Source organism: Bos indicus, chromosome 9 (assembly GCF_029378745.1).
Source record: "Bos indicus isolate NIAB-ARS_2022 breed Sahiwal x Tharparkar chromosome 9, NIAB-ARS_B.indTharparkar_mat_pri_1.0, whole genome shotgun sequence".
In the NCBI taxonomy this organism is placed as follows: domain Eukaryota; kingdom Metazoa; phylum Chordata; class Mammalia; order Artiodactyla; family Bovidae; genus Bos; species Bos indicus.
The window spans coordinates 83,014,477-83,025,183 of NC_091768.1; the positions used below are offsets into that span (position 1 = coordinate 83,014,477).

At 41.9% G+C, this 10,707-nt stretch overlaps 1 non-coding gene across 1 annotated transcript; it reads right to left on the minus strand.

Moving 5' to 3' along the window:
* Positions 1–8,588: 8,588 nt before the first annotated feature.
* On the minus strand, positions 8,589–8,721 carry LOC139185022 (small nucleolar RNA SNORA70). Its single transcript, XR_011568614.1, has one exon. It is a non-coding gene; the product is annotated as a small nucleolar RNA SNORA70 (small nucleolar RNA).
* Positions 8,722–10,707: the final 1,986 nt, after the last annotated feature.

Sequence of the window (10,707 nt, forward strand, 5' to 3'; positions counted from 1 at the left end):
GTCATGCTATATCTCCAGATGCTCCAAGTTTTTTTTTTAACTCTCTGAATCACATCTTCCTTTGTGTTATGCTGAGCTTTTCTTATGTTTATTTTTTCAGTTTTGATCATTAAGATGAAACTAGCTTATTTAAGAAAGCACATTCAAGTACTACAAAGTATATAATTGCTTATCCCCAAAACTTAAGGACAGGGTTTCCCTGGTGGCTTAGTGATAAAGAATCAGCCTGCCAATGCAGGAGACATGGGTTCAATCCTTGATCCAGGAAGAGCCAACATGCTGTGGAACAAATAAGCCCACGTTCCGCCACTATTGAGCCTGTGCTCTAGAGCCTAAGAGCCATAACTACTCAAGCCCTTGTGCTTTAGAGCCTGTGCTCTGCAACAGGAGAATAGCCCCCACTTTCTGCAACTAGAGAAAAGTCCACGCAGCAGGGAAGACCCAGGATAGCGAAGAATAAATTTTAATAAAGTTATTTTTTTTTAAATTTAAGGACAGAATTTTGGGTGGAATCTGAAATGTTTCATAGTTTACAAAGTTTATACAGTACAGACACTGTATTATATGTCATTTCCCCACATGTCTCAAAGTTTGCAGTATCACCATTAATCAAACATAGCATTTCTCTAGTGAAACACATGAATATTAATATTAAATGAGATAGACATTATAATAATCCAGCCACTGTCAAAGTATCATTTATGGATCCTTGGGAATCTTCATGAAGTCAAAATTATTTTTATAAAAATAATTTACCTTTTTCACTCTTAATCTCTTACAAATGTATAGCGAAGATATCAAGGGGCTGCATGCTGTGTGATAGTAAGGTAAATTAAATGTAGAAGCAGAAATGAGAATCTGGCTGTCTCTATTAAGCAAGAGTGAAAAGAGATTTGAAAGAATATTAAATAATTCCACTCTTCTTACTAAAATGTGGTTTGGAAAAATGTAGAAATTTTCATAAACTATCACTTATGCTAATATGTAATGAACTTGTTATTTTTAAATAAATACAAAGTAATACTTTTTAACTTTCCATTTTAATTTCTAATGTGGTAACTGGATAGATACACCTCATATCAGCAAATGAACTTTGGGGTCCATGATAATTTTCAAGAATGAAACTCCCAAGACTAAACCAAAATGTCTTATAACTGCTGTAAAAAGTTAACATCAGTTCAAAGAAAATTTAGCTGCCAAATGAAGGGAAGTGAAGTGAAAGTTGCTCAATCATGTCCAGCTCTTTAAAATCCATGGACTATACAGTCCATGGAATTCTCTAGGCCAGAATACTGGAGTGGGTAGCCTTTCCCTTCTCCAGGGGATCTTCCCAACCCAGGGATCAAACCCAGGTCTCCCTCATTGCAGGTGGATTCTTTTACCAGCTGTGCCACAAGGGAAGCCCAGCTGCCAAATGAGTTCAGCAAAAACTTTCAATTTTCTGAGCATATGGATGTCACAATTACAGTTGAGATACTGCTGACTTTTTAGCAATTCTGATATTAGAAGTTGTCTGATGTTTATTCTAAAGCAAAGTCCAAACTCTAGTGTCTTCGGTTTAGGAGGCTTTTATGCTGCTACTGCTGCTAATTTGCTTCAGTCATGTCCGACTCTGTGCAACCCCATAGACGGCAGCTCACCAGGCTCCCCCGTCCCTGGGATTCTCCAGGCAAGAACACTGGAATGGGTTGCCATTTCCTTCTCCAATGCATGAAAGTGAAAAGTGAAAGTGAAGTCGCTTAGTCGTGTCTGACTCTTCACGACCCCATGGACTGCAGCCCACCAGGCCCCTCCATCCATGGGATTTTCCAGGCAAGAGTACTGGAGTGGGTTGCTATTGCCTTCTCCGAGGAGGCTTTTATAGGTTGAAAATTAAATGCCTGCAGGATCCAGGCAGGTAAATGAATTGTGTGAAACAAGGCAGTTGGAGACTGTGATACTTGGCTTTTGTGATGCCTTACAGAAGAGCCTGGTTTTACCAAACTTTTAGAATTCAACAGGGCTTCAATGGGGGCTCAGACTGTAAAGAATGTGCCTGCAGTGCAGGAGACCCAGTTTCCATACCTGGGTTGGGAAGATTCTCTGGAGAAGGAAATGGTTACCCACTCCAGTATTCTTGCCTGGAGAATTCCATGGACAGAGGAGTCTGGCAAGCTACAGTCCATGGTGTCACAAAGAGTCAGGCATGACTGAGCAACTAACATGGACCAACTGAGTAAAATTCAATAGAAACTGGAAATCTAGTATTTTTAAGTGAAAGTTTCTCATTGTATTTACTATTTAAACAGTTTTTTAAAAGAACACTTGATAGATCAGAAACATCCACTGGTTCTTGTCCATGTGATGCTCAAGCACTTATGTTAGGGGAAACACAGCTACTGAAACTGCCCACCCTGGCCAGGCACCATAGCAGCCATGTGTGTGAGTTATTTTGTGCCAGGAGGTCCTGGTAAGGAACACAGAACTAACAGAAGAGTTCTGTTAGTTTGGAACACAGAACTAACCAGAAGAGTTTGGGAAAAGTCAAAAGGAGATGTCACATGTCCTCCCACCTCCCAGAATCCTTCTCATTGGCATCCATCCTGGCTGAGCAATGAATGCGCCACCAGGAAGGACCTGAGTCAGAATGATTGGCCAGAGACAACCCAGAAACTAACCCCATTATCGTAAAACCAGGGACTGCAAGCCATATAGCAGAGCACTTCTCCCGGGTTCCTTACCCTACTGCTCTCCACGCAGGCACCCCTTCCCAATAAAGTCTCTTGCTTTGTCAGCATGCACATCTCCTCTGGTGATTCATTTCTGAGTGTTAGACAAGAGCCTCCTTTCAGGCCCTGGAACATGCTCCCCTTCCTGCAATGCTTACATGGACTCTGGGCCACATAAGTCTCCTGCCTGCCCTTGAGAAATGCTGACTGAATGTTCGTTCACTTTCTCTCAAGGGCATGGACAGATGGAAGTGGTGACCAGATGTGACAGCAAAAGGCATGGGGAAGCTCCACCACTGACTCCACTGTTATTGCTGGCTCAGCTCCAAGGTCATATAGTTTGAAAAGTTAGCTTTGTCAAATTCCTCAACCATAGTTTTCATTTTAAAACACTTTGAATTTTCTTTCACATATTAGTTACAGAGATATAAACAAACTGCTATACCTTCTGAACAATAGTTATTGATTTCCAAATGTCAGTAACACAACTCAGAAACATCTTTCACTACAAATATTCTGAGGAATACAGATCATGGTATGATAATAATTGAATGTGTATAATTATTTTTCTCAGTTCCATGTCATACTGTGGATAAATACTGTGCTAATTTGGTTATAAATAAAGTATTGGTCAAAAAAGAATGCATCTTGCCTCTCTATCCATTTGCCTTATAAATAATTGAACCATTTCCTGCTTTTATGATTATTAAAAAATGTATATTCATTGTGGAAATTTTAGAAAATATAGAAAAATCTCACCATCCAGAGATAACTAGACTACATTTATGGGGATAGTTACAGATATAGATGTACTTACATGCGCATCAAAAAAAATTTGCATATGTGTGTATTCTCCAAATACATACATATGTAGATAGCATCTTCAAAAGCAGAGACATTACTTTGCCAACAAAGGTTCGTCTAGTCAAGGCTATGGTTTTTCCTGTGGTCATGTATGGATGTGAGAGTTGGACTGTGAAGAAAGCTGAGCACCAAAGAATTGATGCTTTTGAACTGTGGCGTTGGAGAAGACTCTTGAGAGTCCCTTGGACTGCAAGGAGATCCAACCAGTCCATTCTGAAGGAGATCAGCCCTGGGATTTCTTTGGAAGGAATGATGCTAAAGTTGAAACTCCAGTACTTTGGCCACCTCATGCGAAGAGTTGACTCATTGGAAAAGACTCTGATGCTGGGAGGGATTGGGGGCAGGAGGAGAAGGGGACGACAGAGGATGAGATGGCTGGATGGCATCACTGACTCAATGGACGTGAGTCTGAGTGAACTCCAGGAGTTGGTGATGGACAGGGAGGCCTGGCGTGCTGCGATTCATGGGGTCGCAAAGAGTCGGACATGACTGAGCGACTGAATTGAACTGAACTGTAGGTACACAATGGAATAGGAAATCGAAATGTTGTTGCTGAACCACGAAAGATGCCGGGATTCTTGGCCTCTGAAGGAGAAGAATTCAATCTGGGGCCAGAGACGAAGCTTGATTGCTCAGATCTGTTGTGTAATAAAGTTTTATTAAAGTATAAAAGAGATAGAGAAAGCTGACATAGACATCAGAAGGGGGCAGGAAAAGTGCCCCTTTTGCTAGTGTTAGCAAGGGAGTTATATATTTTTTAATTAGTTATTACAATGTATCAAAAGAATGTCTGGAGGTTGTAAAGATCTTACTAGACCCACTCCCATAATTTACATTTTAAGATAACAGGATTAGCCAGAAGGCTTTCAGGAAGGAGAAACTGTCCTCAAGCAGGATACATTATTGTTATATAATCCTAAGGAATGTAGAGGAGAAAAAGTTTGTCCTTTCCTCCTCCTTGAGAACCCCGTACCCCTCTCTCCTTTGGGACCCCCGGACTTCTTATCAACGTGCCTAGGAATTGACTCTCTCAAAATGACAACCCATTTCAATATTCTTCCCTGGAAAATTCCATGGACAGAGAAGTCTGACGGGCTACAGTCCTTAGGGTCACAAAAGAGTCAGACATGTCTGAGAATGCAGGCACACATGCACATAGATATTCAGTTAAGTTCAGTTCAGTCACTCAGCTGTGTCTGACTCTTTGCGAGCCCATGGACTGCAGCATACCAGGCTTCCCTGTCCATCACCAACTCCCAGAGCTTGCTCAAATTTATGTTCATTTAGTCAGTGATGCCATCCAACCATCTCATCCTCTGTAGTCCCCCTCTCCTCCTGCCTTCAATCTTTCCCAGAATCAGGGTCTTTTCCAATGAATCTGTTCTTCCCATCAGGTGGCCGAAGTATTAGAGCCTCAGCTTCAGCATCATCCCTTCCAATGAATATTCAAGATTAATTTCCTTTAGGATTGACTGGTTTGATCTCCTTCCAGTCCAAGGGACTCTTAAGAGTCTTCTCCATCATCACAGTTCAAAAGCATCAATTTTTCGGTGCTCAGCTATCTGTATAGTCCAACTCTCACTTCCATATATGACAATTGGAAAAACCTTAGCTTTGACTAAATGGACTTTTGTCAGCAAAGTACTGTCTCTGCTTTTTAATATGCTGTCTAGGTTCGTCATACAAATGGTAAAATTAGGGTAATATCTTGTATTCAGCTTTGTCTTCTGCTTTTCTTTTTTTATTAATGAGCATTTGTAGATTTGATTTCGAAGTGGGATTTCTCATTTTACTGACATACAACTCTGAAACAAAGCAAGGGAAGATTCAGCAGAGCCCATCTCAGTAAGGACACACAAATAGGAGCTATTATTATAAATGATAGCCATGAGTCAGGCCAGCCCTAACAACTATCTGTTTTTCCTCCTGCTCTCTGACTCACATATCTCCTCTTATTTCTATAATATCTGATGGGTTACTGAATGCATGTGAACTACTCAGCACTTGGACTATTTATGAGGAAATTATTACCAAGAAACTAAAGTCTGTCCTCCAGACAGTATCCCTAGCCTTCCTGTCACAGAAACCTGGTTGTTATTTACATGCAGCAAATTCTACTAGAGTCTGAAATGATCCAGTCCTCCAGGAGCTTCTGACATAGCTTGGGTGATATAATGCAAATACAAAGGAGGATGAATATCAGTGATAGATATCATGCTAATTTAATAAGTTAAATAAATCACTAGAGTAGCTAGTATAAAATAATAGGTGTGCAAGAACAGCACATATGTTTCTTTTCTAGATCAACCTTATTCTGGCCCAGACTGAAAGGAAATTCAACTTGAGTCAATGCCAAGGGCTCCCTGAGTTAATGCAGCATCCAGGTCTGTGTAGTTCACTGGTCACCTGCTCAGATGAATTATTTTGAGATACCATTGTTTGATCTGCATGATTTCTTCAGGATCAAGGACTTGTTGACACTTTTGCCACTTTGAAGCTCTGCATAGGACTTGACAGTTCTTGCAGAGGCTGAATTCTGGGATCTTGGGTGCTGCCTCCCTTGGCATAACTACAGCTAAGTCCTATCAGTTTGCCCCTGCCCCTGGGATGTTGCCTTAGAACTGCTACCCAGTCTTCCATTCTGTTGTGAGCCTCAGTACTCCCTCCATCCTGTCCTATATCAGAGGACACTCACCTAGCTTCCTCTCAAAGACAATCTCCTCTCTCTACTGCTACTCCAGGGCACTAATATCATCAACTCAATGGATTACGTTCTTACAAAACACAGGAAAAGCTGTCGACTTCTCACGAGGCAAAATTCCTGAGGGTCTGGCTACCTATTTGAAATGAATGAAGGAATGTATAAGGAGAAAGCATGCCAGCAAATATTTCTACAAGAGATGAGAAGTGGCAGTCATCATTGAGCTCTAAAACTATTTAGCAGGGTTCATGGAAGAAATAGTCCTAAATCTGAGACTTGGTGGATGGATCAGTCTTGAACAAGTAGAGGAGTCAGGGCTTTCTAAGTGAGTAGAATTGCAATAAGAAAGAAGGTAGAACGGGAACAGTTATACCTTAGTCAGGATCTGCAAAGACTAGTTAGTTGGGAGCTCAAAGAGTAGGGTAGACATGTGTAGAGACACAATGGTCAGTTTGTAGAAGGTGTTGAATGTCAGATTACTGCTACTGCTGTTTTACTAGTTTTGCAGACAACAGAAAGCAGTAAAGACTTTTCTGAGGACTAAATCATTGAAAATGTGATAAGATAGAGAATCATGATGAAGTCATCTTAGGATGATTGCTAGAGAAGGCTTCTCTGAGGAAGTGTCTTGGGGTTGCACCATGGAGGGTAAGGCCAAGCCCCCCTTCAAAAGTGGATTTTAAATGGAGATTGATGAAGCCACACAGACACTCAGTTCAGTTCAGTTCAGTCGCTCAGTCGTGTCCGACTCTATGTGACCCCATGACTCACAGCACGCCAGGCCTCCTTGTCCACCACCAACTCCCAGAGCTTACTCAGACTCACATCCATCAAGTCAGTGATGCCATTCAGCCATCTCATCCTCTTTCCTCCCCTTCTCCTCCTGCCCCCAATCCCTCCCAGCATCAGAGTCTTTGCCAATGAGTCAACTCTTCGCATGAGGTGGCCAAAGTACTGGAGTTTCAGCTTTAGCATCATTCCTTCCAAAGAAATCCCAGGGCTGATCTCCTTCAGAATGGACTGGTTGGATCTCCTTGCAGTCCAAGGGACTCTCAAGAGTCTTCTCCAACACCACAGTTCAAAAGCATCAATTCTTCGGCATTCAGCCTTCTTCACAGTCCAACTCTCACATCCATACATGACCACTGGAAAAACCATAACCTTGACTAGACGGACCTTTGTTGGCAAAGTAATGTCTCTGCTTTTGAATATGCTATCTAGGTTGGTCATAACTTTCCTTCCAAGGAGTAAGCGTCTTTTAACTTCATGGCTGCAATCACCATCTGCAGTGATTTTGGAGCCCCAAAAAATAAAGTCTGACACTGTTTCCCCTGTTTCCCCATCTATTTCCCATGAAGTGATGGGACTAGATGCCATGATCTTCGTTTTCTGAATGTTGAGCTTTAAGCCAACTTTTTCACTCTCCTCTTTCACTTTCATCAAGAGGCTCTTTAGTTCTTCACTTTCTGCCATAAGGGTGGTGTCATCTGCATATCTGAAGTTATTGATATTTCTCCCGGCAATCTTGATTCCAGCTTGTGCTTCCTCCAGCCCAGTGTTTCTCATGATGTACTCTGCATATAAGTTAAATAAGCAGGGTGACAATATGTAGCCTTGACATATTCCTTTCCCAATTTGGAACCAGTCTGTTGTTCCATGTCCAGTTCTAACTGTTGCTTCCTGACCTGCATACAGATTTCTCAAGAGGCAGGTCAGGTGGTCTGGTATTAGGGAGGCCAAATCCTGCCAAGAGCTTAAATTTAAAGCAAGAATAATGGGAGGTCAAGAAGCAAGAGTTAGAACTGGACATGGAACAAAAGGAAGATTCTGAAGCTGGAAACTCATCATTATGTACCTGCTGGGGGAAATCACCTACCTTGGCTCTTTTTTTTCTGACAAGAAAGTAGGATTTATTATGGACATGAGTACAGAGGGGACAGTGCCAAGGTTCTCGTGGGTGCAGGGCCCACCATTTTGCCAGAGGGCCAGGAATAGGGGTATATTTGACCCCAAAGCCGTCTGAGATGAACCACTTTTCTGCCACCATGTTTTCAAATTCATCTGCATTAAATTTAGAAAATTTAATCCCTTCTTGGAGATGTGGAGCTTCTGGCTGCCAGAGAATGTGAACTTGACCCTGCGGAGGATCTCAGTCACAAGCTCCTTGTTCTACAGCTTGATGCAGATGAACATTATGACTTAACCAGTGTGGACCCTGGCCACTGCCCTGGGGCTTTCCAAAGGCACTGCACATACCTGTCTGGAGCTTAGATTGCAGACAGCATGCCAGTTATGTCTGCATGTCCACTGTAAAGGGTCGTATTCAAGTTCCTTAGGGCAACTCATGCAGGCAACAGGCTGTATACACTACCGAAAAGGCTCCTATTTGCAGCCATTGCACCCTGGGCTCCCAGGGGAGAAATAGCACAGGTGGCTTGCTTTGCTCACGCTAAGTCACTTCAGTCATGTTTGACTCTGTGCAACCCCATGGACTATATAGCCCACCAGGCTCCTCTGTCCATGGGAGTCTCCAGGCAAGAATACTGGAGTCGGTTGCCATGCCCTCCTCCAGGAGATCTTCCTGACCCAGGGATCGAATCTGTATCTCCTACATCCCCTGCATTGGCAAGTGGGTTCTTTACCACTAGCACCACACAGGAAGCCCACGGTTGGCTAACTGGCTGCAAATTGTTGCTTCTTTATGAGGAATCCCTGCATCAAAGCTCACATCACTTATTTTTAGCTAAGAAAGTTAGCTTTAGCAATAGGTTTAAAATAACTGCCCATTTGTTTTCAAAAGCAATTATTGCTCAAAATGACCATCCCTTTAATAAGAGTGTAATGTAATCGTTTCTTATTCATTTTGTTAATGACCAGAGTGATTTCTGGAACCTCTGAAATGATTGCACTCCATATTCCTAATTATCACCACATTGCCTTTGCACTCCTGATGTAGGCAAGGTGACAGGAAGTCACCAAATGTTAGTATTACATTCGTCATTAGGACCTGGAAATGCACAGGACCTCAGTGGGGTGGAATGTGCCCATGGTGATGTGGATCCCTGGGAATGTTGAGAATTTTCTCTTTAAAGTAGTTGATCTATTTGAGAAATATACTTGTGCCTTTGACGTCACAAGATTTATGTTTTTGATCATCTAATTTTATATCTTAAATTTATCCTTTTAATATCATACTATTTCAGAAGTGACATTCTACAAAAATAAAATGAAATCAGTGCCAAATCAGTATTATTGTGTGCCCAACTTTTTTCGGTTGCTATTACCCAGAACCTTTTTTCTTTTCTTTTTTGCTGTTTGTAAACTGTTATGCACTAAGATATATCTTGGAACTTCCCTGGTGGTCCAGTGGTTAAGAATATTCCTGACAATGGAGAGGACGCAGGATTGATACCTGGCCGGGAAGACTCCACATGCTGCGGGGCAGCTAAGCTTCTCTGCCACAAGGACTGAAGCTTGTGCCCTAGAGCCTGTGCTCCGCAACTAGAGAAGTCATCACAGTGAGAAACCTGTGCACTGCAATGAAGAATAGCTCACACATAACAACCAAAGACTCAGAGCAGCCAAAAATAAATATACAGAATTTTTTAAAAAGAAATATCTTGACAAATTAACATATATGATATTTTACATTTTGACTTAGCAAATGAATTTAAGACTGAGGTGTCCCCAAGTTAATACTTAGAGCAAGCAGATAGCTATGGAATGTGATTTTGGAGACAAGGAGTTTCTCTCTTCTTGCTCATCACAAAGCTTTACCTTCCTATCACCTGGCAGTTAGGGCCTGAACTCAGGGGAGGCAAGAGAAGCTCCTCAGGTGATAAATCTAGGGTGCTTACTCTCAGTGTCGTGTGAACACCTCCTTGAATTTTGCATCTGAGGCACCACTTACCTGGCTCTCATTCAGGCCCAGGCAGCAGACCATTTGCGATAAAACTCAGGACAGGTTAATATGCAAATATGCTCTCCAAACAGTATAACACACTGTCATTAATGACCAGCTAATGGAGCCAGCTTATTAGATTAGAACCCATCCCACTAAAAAGGTTCTTAGGAAATGGAACACTGAACAAATCAGTTCTGAGGAGCTGAAAGCATTTGAAAAGGTTTGAAGCCTATGGTGCTGCCCAAGGCACAGCATGGAGCCATGACCGAGAAATAGCAACTAATGGGGCTAATGTGGTGGGGCGCAGGGAGGGGTGCTAGCCTGAGGAAGGAGGAAATCAATGGAGCTTTGGCAAGGGTACAAGAGTCTTGAAAAATTCAGTTTTGAGTGTGTATATGTATGGATGGACACATACATCATGTATATAATATTTCATGTTCATTACTCATGTATATAAACCATATAGTATATACACATACATATACACATGTATGTACACACATGTGCATATATTCACACACATACTATGC